General features: G+C 36.4%; 1 non-coding gene across 1 annotated transcript; it reads left to right on the top strand.

Moving 5' to 3' along the window:
- Positions 1-597: 597 nt before the first annotated feature.
- LOC120240776 lies at positions 598-759 on the top strand. Its single transcript, XR_005530721.1, has one exon. It is a non-coding gene; the product is annotated as a U1 spliceosomal RNA (small nuclear RNA).
- Positions 760-10,310: the final 9,551 nt, after the last annotated feature.

Here is a 10,310-nt window from a genome sequence, read left to right as displayed (position 1 = left end):
TTTTTTTCATCTCTATCAGACACCAATGGTATTCATTAGTATTTCTCCAAAACACTTTCAATAATATTCAAGATACATTACATAAATAATGAAGTTATATAACTTATAACATTATATAACAAAATTATAATTGTTTTTAAATGTTGAAACTGGGATTATATAAACAGTTTTGAGGATATATGTTATAAAAAGCATGGTCCAGAAATGTCTCTTAAATGAGGTAAGGAGCTGAGGCAGACATCAGCCATACCATTTCTGTGAATTCCAGATCTACATTGGGAGGCTGGATGCACATGGTTGGTGAGAGGCTGCAAGTCATTGAAGGACTCAAAGATCTCCTTAGACTTATATATCTTTGAGACAGTAAGAAGGAATTAATTCTTGCCTGTTCTCCACCTTTGAACCATGATACTGAAACTCCTATGGCTACATACATCATCACTCTTGTAACATCTCCAAACGATTCACCAATGATGTAATATAAACTGTCAGCTTTGGAGAAATGTGTTTTAGACAATAATGGAAGTGTATGTGGAGAACATGATGATTATGTAACACCCAAACGAAATAATTCTAACAGTGAAGAAGGTAAAGGTAATAAACACTTGGCCAAGGAGATAACATGATCACGAAAGTGGTTCTCTCAGGGCGAGGCTCATCAATTGCATTTCAGACTGTGCTGACCTCTGCAATTTCCCCAAATGTGGGAAACTTGGTGCGTAATTGGTTAGTGGTAGACTGCGTTTGTGCTCTTAAAAGAAAAAAAGGTGAAGATAATAAAGTCAGTCTTGTGAATTACATGATTGATTCATCTACTTGTCAACACTGATTGAATCTGTCCTTTGTAGGCTCTGTTTGGAAACAGGGATGCAAGATTAACGAAAAATTATGCTCACTGCAGATAAAGTTCACAGTGTAATTAGGAACACAGGCAGGAAAATGAATAATTATTTCACTGTATAAAATATTATGACAGGGGCGCCTGGGTGGCTTAGTCGGTTGAGCGTCCGACTTTCGCTTAGGTCATGATCTCGCGGTTCGTGGGTTCGAGCCCCGCGTCGGGCTCTGTGCTGACTGCCGGCTCAGAGCCTGGAGCCTGTTTCAGTCTGTGACTCCCTCTCTCTCTGACCCTCCCCTGCTCACGCTGTCTCTCCCTCTCTCTCTCCTTGAAATAAATTAAAAAAAAAAAAATATTATGACAGAGTCATACAAAAGATGTTATGGGAGGCAATGAGAAGAAAACGTCCAATCACAAAATCTTTTGTTTGTAGAGATCCAGGATACAACTTTGAGGAGAAAAGCAGTATACATGATTTTGTGCATATATTTATAGTAATATTAAATGTAAAAATACATATAAGGGAGCATAAGGTTAAACTATTTTTTATTAATCAAATTGATAGTTGAATTTAAAGATGATGCAGTGTCTTTATAGATGACTGTGTTCAGCAGCTGAAAATTTGACTCTCAAACTCAAGATAGAGGTTGGGGCTAGAAAGCAGCATTTTGATATTGTTGATTTATAGGTGATAAAGTTATAGCAGTGAATACGATTACTCAGAGAGCATAGAGCAGGATGGTCCAATATCTATCTATCTATCTATCTATCTATCTATCTATCTATCTATCATCTATCTATCTATCGATGGGTGGGGAAGAGAAGCCTGTGACAGAAATGGTGGAAAAATATCATGGGAGTTGGAGACAATCCAGGAGACCCATTTTCAATATCAAGGAGGAAAAAAACTGGAGAAGGAAATTCTCAATCCTGTCAAATGCTTTGTAGTATCAAATGAAATGACTGAAATGAAATATTATTAAAAGAAAATACTGCAGACAGCTTCTTTAATTGATGGGTAGACTCAAAGTTCTAAGTTGGTTTAATACTCTTTAGAATATGAGGCGACTTCATACCAAAAAAAAGTAACTCAGGAACTAGAGAAAAAAATCATCAAATATCAAGTTTCCATTATAGTCTTTCCATTGTATCAGCAAACATATTACCTGGTTTTTATTAGTCCAATAAAAGCGATGGCTTTTTCAAAAATTCAGGTTTGGATAAAGTCCACATGATTTCGGGATTTTCAAAATCTATTTGACAAGACCATAAGGAGGATATAGCATGGATCCAATTTTATGCTATCTATATATTTTTCCCAGGTCACTTGTTTCTTGCCCTCTTCTTTCCTAATATTTCCTATAGAGTTTCTCTGTGGTTTTCAAAATCCCACTAGCATATTTTTGTCATACCCGACATTCATCTTGTTGTAGGCTTAGATATTTCTGGAAGATCAAATCACTGAGCCTAATAAAACACAGATAATGGCATTTTTGACGATCTGGTACATCCATTTCTTAATGAGCTTAGGGGTCACACTGTCTGGTAAATGGCAGAGCGGGCACTAAGGCAGATTTGGGCCGCTGGTGGGCATCGATGTGATTATTGGCTGGAAGAAATGTGGATGAGTTGGTCTATGTCTAATCCTTTTGTGGCTTTCTGTGTGACACACTGTAATGAAAACATTGCCGCAAATGACAAGAATTGTCAAAATGGGCTACCAGAAGATGTTTTTCACTCTAGAGTCTGCTAACCAAAAATGTACGGTACATTGTGTTATATCTATATGCTGCTCTTACTCAGTGGATGTACACAGGAGCTGAGCAATTAAGGTGTGGTAAGAAAGTGAAACCCTCTTTGAAGTCAATGTAGTGGGGGTCTAAAGGATAATTGTTTTATTGCTGCAAATGTAGAAATAGGTTGGAAGTCAAATTTCACTCCTGGGGCTAAAGTCTTATTTGCTTTTGAATGCTAGGTATTTAGTTTAAGTATTAAAGATAGTTATACTGTTTCTATACTTATTATTTGTAATTTTTGGGTGTATGATTTAACAGTTAAAAACACACAAACTCTCTTCTATTAAACTGTTTAATCATTTAGGTCCTTCCAGGAAATTTATATATAAACATTAACTGTTTGCTTGGGCCATGCAATGTAGATTAAAGTTCCTGGGAAAATTAAAAGATCTTAAACAATTCACTATTGAAACCACACACCTAGTGTAATAAGTGCTTTTTAGTGATTTTCTCACCTACTCCTCCCAACATCTTTAGAAATCTGTACTATTATTCTCCCATTTACAGATTAAGTATCAGAGACAGACATACAGAGGCAGCAAACTCAATATCACGATTCAAACCCAGGGAATCTAAACTCCAGAGCGCATCTGGCCACTCACCTAGCTTTTGCTCACCTATGCATAATTTGTGCTGCCACATATTTTATCTCATTTGAATTTCTCAGCACTGTGAGGCAGGCATGGAAGGACAACTATTCCTGTTTTGAAGATGAAGATCCCAATTACATGACTTATGCAGTGTCTCATAAAAATAAATGTGTGACAGACTGGGCTAAATTCTAGCTTTCTTAATTCTATTTCAGCCACTTTTTATCTGTTAATCAACTCACTTTTTTTAGAAAAACTAGAATTTTTCCTATTAAAAAAAAAACAATGAAATGTTCTTTGTGTGCTTTAAAAAATGTCATTAGCATTTCTCTTAAGGAGAATAAAATAGGAAAGCAAATCTACTTTTCTTTGATGCATTAGTTCAACAGGTAGTTGCAAGGCAGTTTTGAAGGGCCAGAAATAGGGTTTATAGGTAGTAGATGAGGTCATCAGAGAAAAATGGCATCCCTCAGGGTGAATTATGAAAGTACCATGTTATGGTCAACAAGAAAGGAAGCCCCCCAAAGATTCTGATGTATATAAATTTCAAATGGCTACTCTCCCCAAACCTAAAAGACCAAATCAATGAAGTGCACTCTTAATGCATGCTTCCTATGTCCAGAACAGTAGGTAGAGGAGGTCATAGATGACTGAGACTGGGCCCCAGCTTTCCAGGAAGGTCTTGTAAAGAAGGAGAAGGCAACATGGCAATAGCTTTAATACAAGACAGAATGAGAGAAGTGCCATAAGTAAAGTAAAAATTACAATGGGGTTCAAGAAAGGGTGAGAGCACATCTGGTTGGGGGCTATCCAGAAAGCTTTGTAGGGAAACACGTTGTAGGATGGGTAGGGTTTTGGCACCGGAGAGAAATATGTGGGATGAGGCTAGTATGGAATTTAAACAGGGTAGCTTTTGCCTAAGGCTATACCACCCTGAATGTACCCGATCTCATCTAAACAGGGTGGCTTTCTTTTTTTTTTTTTTTTTTTAATGTTTTATTTATTTCTAGGAGACAGAGAGAGAGACAGCGTGAGCAGGGGAGGGTCAGAGAGAGAGGGAGTCACAGACTGAAACAGGCTCCAGGCTCTGAGCTGGCAGTCAGCACAGAGCCCGACGTGGGGCTCGAGCCCACAAACCGCGAGATCATGACCTAAGCGAAAGTCGGTCGCTTAACCGACTAAGCCACCCAGGCGCCCCAAAACAGGGTGGCTTTCAATCCACAAATTGAGAAAGCAAATGGAAGTTTATATTTTACCTTAATTTCTTAAAATTACACTGATTTTTAATGGTTCTCTGCAAAGAAGAGAAGCGTCTACTATAATTAAATCTAAAAACTCCTTATTGATAACGCTTTTCTTCCAAAGAAGTTACAGAATTGTGCGATCTAGATCATCTGAATGACTGTCTTTTGCAGTAAGTAGGAACTTAAAAAAAAATGAGTGCCTAAGTAATTGGCCTTTCAAGAAAAAGTCACTAGTAAGTTAAAAATAGAGTTAGTACCATCTTTGGAATTTCTTCTACTTCTCCACTTCTTAGTACAAATGACAGAGATTATAAAAGCTTAATTCTGGAATTGAAAAATGGATATTAGTGAAATGAGTAGAAAAGTGTTTTTGAATATAGTTGCAATCTACAACTTTTTATAACAGTCTATTCTTAAATATGGGTCAGTGAACAAAGGTCCTCTGCTTTTCACAAATATCCAAATGCTATTTTCTACCTGATAAAAATCTCTCAGCTCATCATGCTAGAATGTCTGAGATTCATTAGAACATACCAAATCCATTCCACTTATGAAATGAATGAAAGTACCAGAAGGTTGCTATGCTGAACACAACCTATATGACAAACATGTGTGGCAACTCCCCATGGACCTACTGCATTATGGTGGGAACAGCAGGGAACTCAGCCCCTAAGCTAACAGTTTGAGACTCTTCCTTCTCTCAGGGCACAAAGCATTTCCTGGGAATTCTTACCCAAAAGTGTTAAAGTTATTAGCACTTAATTATGCTTTAGCTAATATAGGCACCATTACAGTACAAAATAAAAGAAAAAGGAGAATGGGGAATCTGCAGTGAGTAAATCAGTATTGTCAGACTGATTTAGGTGAAGGCTGAAGCTATTTTAGTAGACTCAAACTTTAATTCCTGAAAAGGAAGAATGGAATTTCCTTCTGAGCGAAAATAATGCTCTATTCACATGATTTAGGGCCCATCTAATCTGGTTTTCTCCAGATTTGCTTTTAAGAATTAAGCGTACATTGAAAAAGAACTAACTGATTCTACAATGATAATAGAACACTTAGAAATTCCTATGTTTAAATGGCTCAAGTTCATTATTTTAAGAGGTTAGGAAAATCGCTGAAGGAGAATGTTAGGGTATTTTGTTATTTCCATATTCAGTCCCTGGTTTGCCTTTATTTAAAGACACACTTTATTCCTTAGAGCAATTTTAGGTTTATAGCAAAACCGAGCAGAAAGTACAGAGCTCTCATTTACCCCTGTCCCCACACATGCACCACCTCTCCCAAAACAGACAGTCCACACCAGAGCAGTGCATCTGTTACAATCAATGAACCTACACTGACCATCACTATCAACCAAAGTCTACAGTTTACACTAGGCTTCACTTTGGTGTTGTATATCCTATGAGTCTGAACAAATGTATAATGACATGTATCACTGTAGTATCATTCAGAATACTTTTACCATCCTAAACATCCTCTATGTTCTGCCTCTGTCCCTAACAACTATAAATCCTGGCAACTATAAATCTTTTTACTGCCTCCATGGTTTTGCCTTTTCTAGGACATCATATAGGTGGTATTGTATAGCATACTGCCTTTTCAGACTGGCTTCTTTTACTTAGTTGTATGCATTTAAATTTCCTCCATATCTTTTGATGACTTGATAGCTCATTTCTCTTTAGCACTAATATTGCATGGTCTGGATATACCAGTTTACCCATTAACCTACCGAAGGACACCTTTGTTGCTTTCAAGTTTGGGCAATTATGAATAAAGCTGCTATAAACATCTGTGTGCAGGTTTTTGTGTGGACTTGGATAAACACCAAGGCACATGATTGCTGGATAGTATGGTAAGAATATGTTTAGTTTTGTAAAGAAGCTGCCAAATTATCTTCCAAAGTGGCTGTATCATTTAGCATTCCAAAAACCAGTAATGAATGAGAGTTCCTGTGTTCTACAACCTCATTAGCATTTGGTGTTTTCCCTTCTGGAATTTGTCTGCTCTGAGAGTAATATAGTCCTAAGATTTTGTCTAATAGTTTGTCAAAGATTTTGTCTGTTCTAATAGTTTTACTTTGCATTTCTCTAAAGACATATGATGTGGAACAACTTTTTATATTCTTATTTGCCATGAGTATATTTTCCGTGCTGAGGTCATTATTTAGGTATTTTGCCTATTTTAAAAATTATGTTTGTTTTATTATTGCTGAGTTTTAGAGTTCCTTGTATGCTCTGGATACCTGTCATGAGGGACCCTAAAGCAAGCTGAGCTCTAAGCAAATGCCATCAGTACCGCCTCCGCCCTCCATCAAGGGTGGGATATGTGTGACATTCTTCAGGCATTCCTGGCTATCCAAGGACAAAGACAAGGGCAGAAAACAAAAGGTTAAATTGATAAGAGTCTCCATCAGTTTACAAATATTTTAGCAAATTATAGGAAAAAGACAATCTTATTAATAGTTTAATCTCCAGAAACCTACATACTCAGTTTTCTGGAGCCCAACATCTCCCTCCCTTCTACAGTGATGTGGGGAAGAAAGGCAAGAAGGGAATGGTAGGTAAAACTGAATTTCCTTATAACTTGCAGCCCATTGACAAATCAGGCCAAGTAAAAAGTTTCTTCAGGAACTCCCTACTGTCTTAATGTTAATGCCTTGCTAGAGGGAAAAACAACTTTAGCTTGACAATAGCTAGGCCTCCAGTAATCTGTAAATCTTTAGCAGATGAAAGTCTCTTTGGAAACTCCCTCTTCACTTTATCTCCCCCAACAACCACAATGGCATAAAATGGTCACCTTCCCTCCACCCCCAAACACTATTAGTGCGGCAATTGCTGCCCACGGTTCTGTCCCTGTGCTTTAATAAAATCACCTTTTTGCATCAAACACATCTTCAAGATTTCTTTCTTGGCCATGACTCCAGACCCCATGAACCCCACCATCACCCCAAAACCTCATCAACTGTCCTTTATCATATATGCCTTTTGCAAATATTCTCTCCCAGTCTATGGCTTTTGACATTATCTCTCACAGAGAGTAAGTTTTTAATTTTAATGAAGTCCAGCTTGTTGATCATTTCTTTCACGGATTTTGCCTTTGCTGTTGTATCTAAAAAGGAATCAACATACCCAAGGTCATCTAGATTTTATCCTATGTTGTCTTCTAGGAGTTGTATAGTTTTGCATTTTTTAAAAAAAATATTTTTATTTATTTCTAGGAGAGAGAGAGAGAGAGCGTGAGCAGGGGAAGGTCAGACAGAGAGGGAGATACAGACTCTGAAATAGGCTCCAGACTCTGAGCTGGCAGTACAGAGCCCGATGTGGGGTTCGAACCCAAGAACCGTGAGATCACGACCTAAGCGAAAGTCGGACGCTTAACCGACTAAGCCACCCAGGCGCCCCTAGTTTTGCATTTTACATCTAGTCTGTGAACCATTTTCAGTTAATTTTTATGAAGGGTATAAAGTCTGTGTCTAGATTCATTTTCTTGTATGTGGATGTTTAGTTGTCCAGCACCATGTTGAACAGACTATTTATCCATTGTTTCCTGTAATACTCAGACTCTGCACTGGATCCATTAACTTTCTCAAATTCCATCTACTTCAGCCTAGGGCACAGAAGTCTTCCTTGGCTAGAGGCTGGGGCTCCCAAGGTGAATTTGAATGTTAAAGAATCTGTTCTGCTGGAAAGAAGGTGTGGTGGGAAGAGTTTCTTTACTCCTAATGCTTGCCCAAGGGTGGGATCAGGAGGGCAGAAGCAAGTGCAAACTTCTCTTCTTTCACTACCTTTTCTCCTTTTGTTCTTCCTTCCACTTAACTAAGAATTCCTTTGCAAATACACTCACTGCAAATGTAGTGGCTCTATGATTTAAGTGTTCTTGAAACATCTTTTTCAAAATACAGATTCTTAGGCTTCACCATCCAGAAGTTAGGATTCCATAGGTATGAATGGGTTACAGAAATCTCCCTTTTGAGCAAACTCCTGTCAGGTGTTCTAATGTGGATGGTTCCAAAATGCGCTTTGAGGAATTTTGTCATAGAGTAGTTCAATATTAATAAATTAAGTGCTACGGTGTTACAAAAAAAGTATATAAAAATAGGCAGAAAATATGAGCTAAATAGCATTTAAAATTCGAGATTTCGCCAATTATAAATGCAAATAATCAAATAAAATAGCTATAATGCTTCTGAGAGGTTACTACTTCTAAGATTCTGTCAGCAACAATGAATATACAAATATATATATGCCCATTTATGTAAATAACAGATCCAGATTGTAACTGGGCTCATGAGAAGGTGCTACACTTGGTGTTAGCATTCACTGACATAACTTGACCATGAATTTTCTTATTTGATATTGCTTATTCTCCTTAGTTATGTTTTCTAAGTAAGCACATCATTAATGGGCCTAAAATAGAAATTAAATTTTTAGACAGTTTGTTTCCAAGCATTGGTACTTTCTAGGACAGAATTTATGTTAAAGCAAACATAGATAGAACGCGAGGGTGGAATTCATTTCACTATTTCATGAGTTCGTTTTGTGATTGTGAAATATTTTGATTTCATTTGTTTCTCTTTGTTTTGATTAAAATTCCACATTGATTATGTCCAAGTTATCTCAAATGTGCCTCTATCTTTCTGATCTGTATGTGTTTAGCCAACATGTATTTTCAACCTAATACAGGATGTAATTCTTCACCGAAATGGTACTCATCAAAAGCTTTTTTTCATTCAACAATGTACTATCTTTTCTTTGAAAATTTATTTTGAAAGATGTTAAGAAAAATGTAGAGCTAAACTTTTTATGTGTCAAATTGAACACACTGAATATTCTCCATTTAAAAACACTATGATCTTTAGTATTTTCCAAGGAATATATAAAAAAGTATCTCCACTGATGATTAAATATATCATTAAACCTATTTTGGTAATAGTTAGCTTAATTTTATTATTAGCTTTTCAAGAACAATATGAACAAAGCTTTTTATGATTTGTCCCTGGAAAGTGACTGTCAGCTGTCAATTCTATCACAACTCAGATCTCTTTATGGGTGAAATCCAACATTAGAAACTTCTCCTTCTTCTCGTGGACTAAGTTATCAGTTCTGAATGTAATAACTTGATTTATTCATTTAACAACCATTTACTGAGAGCCCATCTTGGGCAGAGCATTGTTCCAGGCACTTCATGCAAATGAAGATGTTCCCTTTTCCATCATTCAGTTCTAATAACTTTTTCTATTAAAAACATTTACAAGCGTGAAGCTTTCACACAATTAAAAAAATTACACAATGTGTTACTGTTGGAAGGGGAAAATAAAGTCTTCTCATCTTATCATGTTTGGATCCAACTCTGCAGGATTATTTTCCCAGGTATTCAAAAGCACACTTTTAAATAACCTTTCATGCACATACAAGAATACAAATATACATACAGACACCTCTGTATACACTATTTATAACAAAATGGAACAACACTAAAAGTACTATTTAGCAATCTGCCTTTAAATTTCAGTAAACATAAAATGAGTATCTGCATATGCCAATCATCTCACTCTTACTAGAAAGCTTCCTATTGTTGGACATTAACTTACCTTAATTTTCTTCTTTTGCTATTTACAATAATAGTATAGTGAATGCAGTTCTGCATATAATCTGATACTCTTGCTAATATTTATGTAGGATAAATCTTAAGGAATTTTAGAATTGTTTTCAAACAGATACATATGAAAGTTTTGATAGGTAATATCAAATGATATTTAAGTTTTCTACTTAAATATTTGTGGTAATTTGTTAAATTACCACAAATTTACCACAATACACATTTATTTTCTCACAGTTTC

Source organism: Hyaena hyaena, unplaced genomic scaffold (genome assembly GCF_003009895.1).
Source record: "Hyaena hyaena isolate Hyena2069 unplaced genomic scaffold, ASM300989v1 scaffold_264, whole genome shotgun sequence".
Taxonomy (NCBI): domain Eukaryota; kingdom Metazoa; phylum Chordata; class Mammalia; order Carnivora; family Hyaenidae; genus Hyaena; species Hyaena hyaena.
This window is presented reverse-complemented; position numbering and strand designations above follow the sequence as displayed.